Source organism: Nannospalax galili, unplaced genomic scaffold, assembly GCF_000622305.1.
Source record: "Nannospalax galili isolate Female #2095 unplaced genomic scaffold, S.galili_v1.0 C49677363, whole genome shotgun sequence".
Taxonomy (NCBI): domain Eukaryota; kingdom Metazoa; phylum Chordata; class Mammalia; order Rodentia; family Spalacidae; genus Nannospalax; species Nannospalax galili.
In genome coordinates this window covers 1-2,593 of record NW_008480788.1, presented here as the reverse complement: position 1 = coordinate 2,593, position 2,593 = coordinate 1, and the positions used below count along the sequence as shown (strand labels likewise).

General features: G+C 48.8%; 1 pseudogene; it reads right to left on the bottom strand.

Moving 5' to 3' along the window:
• Positions 1-7: 7 nt before the first annotated feature.
• Positions 8-1,908, bottom strand: LOC103728553 (annotated as a pseudogene).
• Between the last annotated feature and the right edge of the window lie 685 nt (positions 1,909-2,593).

Genomic DNA, 2,593 nt, shown 5'->3' with positions numbered 1-2,593 from the left:
TGACTGTATTCTTCCCGATGTGCATCCTCTCTTCCTCCAGGGGCTGTTCTACGACAGCAGGAATGTTTCTGCCAAAAAGTTCACAGTGCTTTAGAAACTGCAAGTCTTCTTGAATAACACTGTCACAAAGCACTGACATGTGCTTTGACATGTTTTTTAGTAAGGACAAGAAGCATCTATTGGCATAATATCACATATCAGTTCCCAGCTTTTTATGGTAAGGCTCCAAGCTTTTGATAACTTGAGAGATGCCCAAGTCATAATTTCCTTAGGCACATTAAAGCATTCCTATAACCAAATTCACAATGCGAAGGTAGGTAAACCTTTTTATCCAGCTCATCATAGGAAAGCTGTTCTTCCTCCTTTTGAGTCTTTCTCATCAGCTCCTCAGCTTCTTCATTCTGACTTTGTCATAATGTAAGAAGCACAGAGATTGGCTAATACAATAGTGCTGACACTCAGGATGTTATCATAATTCTTCTTGACGATGGGCTCATAGAAACCAGTGGCTTCTTTGTATTTGTTTTCCTGCGTGAAAAGAACATGGGCCATGTTCAGCACATCATGGTCATTACAGAATTCCAAAGATTTGTGGAAGATCTTCTCCACCATTGGATAATTTCCAAAGTTCCGGTAGATTTTTGCCTGGGCCATCAGTACAGGGATGTACTTCTCAAGGGTGTCATGATATTCATTCACTGCCTTTTTGATAACTTCATCATCTCTATTACATCCTGCTTCTTGTACTTGCTTGGTGAGTCTCCTGAGTTGCTCAGTCAGTATCCCTGCTAGCCCATCAAGCTTAATGAAAGCCTCTTCAGGAGCTGTCTGGTAAGTGATCATGGCATCCAAGAAGTCATAGAGAATAGGGTGTGAGGAGCTTGTAGGCATTTTCTGCCAGGACATATGCTGCCAGGTCAAAATATTCATACTTACAGTAGGGTAGCAACAGGTTGCCAAAGGTCTCCGGGGGAAAAGGATTCTGCCAGAGCAGAAACTGGAGTTTCTCAAACCCCTCTGTAGGCTTGGCATCCATGTTCATTAGTGCCTGGTTATGCAGGGTCACAGGGTCCAACTCTTTCTCTGCCCTGGGAGGCATGTCAGTGAGGGTTTCTTGGGCTACCTCAGAGTTTCTCAGCTGGTACTCTATGGCTGCCTTGAGGCTGAAGGCTTCCACCAGAGCAGTCTGGCGGAGAACAACAGTGTTGCCAACACTGTGAATATCGATGCCTTTGGTGGTCATGCCCACACCAAGCTCTGGATGCTCATGGATGCCTCGCTCAATAATGTTGGCAATATGCTTCAAAGCTGGGGGATGCTGCTGGCTGCTGTAATAGGCCATAGCCAAGTTATAAGAAAGGTCAGGCTGGTAGCCAGAAGCCTGCAGGGGAGCTAAGAACTTGGAGCAGGCAGCTTCACAGTGTCCTTCCTTGTAGAGCAGACAACCCATGTTAGCCAGATCATCAGGGTCGTTCTCCCTCCATTGTCTTCTCCAGCTTCCCCACTCAGCATGTGCTCCACCAGGCTCCTGGCCCCTGGCAGGTCACCCTCATTGTACTTGATAGCAGCTTGTAGGTGGAGGATCCGGCTCTGGTCTGTGGGCTGTCCAGGAGGAAGGAAACCTAGGTAGCCTCGGGATACAGGCAGCCCTTGTGCAGGGCCTGGGCCTGGTACAGGTGGTACTGTTCGAGCTCTGGGTGCATCTGGCTGAGCTGCTCATAGCACTCAGCAGCCAGCTTGAACTCCTGCAGGCGGTAGTAGCAGCAGGCTAGCAGTTCCTGGAGCTCTGCTGCAGCTCTGCTCTCAGCAGCTGCACAGCCTCAGAGTACCTGGAGTCACGGATGAGCTGGTACACAAAGACTGTGAACTCCCCGTAGGGGACCTTAGAGCTGTTTTGCCAAGCCGTAGCTGCCAATATTGTGGAGCGTGCTTACTTCCAAGACGACTAGGAAACCAGAAAGGAAGTCTGTCTGGCGGTTGCTCCCCACGTGGAGGCAGGATCCAGGCGCTCTCAGGCCGTCCTCTGAGTTCTAAGCCCTATGCCAGAGCGAGGCAAGAATAGGCACTCTCTGGCGATCTGCTGAGATCCCAGCCGCTACACAGATGGAGGTCCCGGAACCCACCCTCTCAGGCTGTCTGCTAAAATCTCTCAGCACAGTCTCTTGAGTTTTTGTCGGTTGTTAGAAAACTTCAAACTGGGTAGTGCTACAGGTCTGAAAGGGGAGAGAGAACTCCGCCAGGCCAACGGACCTGGACACTCCAGGTTCCTCCCGCAGGTCCCCTCCTGTATGTCTTTTAAGGGATACTCTAGATCCCACACACCATGGAGTCCTCTTCTGAAACTTAAGATCATTCCACAGTCTTCTGGATTAGTGAGTCATCTTCTTTATTACCATCAACTTCTTTCTTGAGAATATTATTTATAACTTCTCCACATTTCTGGTTTTTGGTTGCTGTTATTGTTTTAGTGTGTAGTTCTGGGTCACTTGCAGGTAGTCTATCACTGAATCACACTGTCAACTCCTCACTGGGGGGGTTCCAAGCAGGTGCTCTACCACTGAGCCACATCCCAGCCCCTCACTGGGGGATTCTA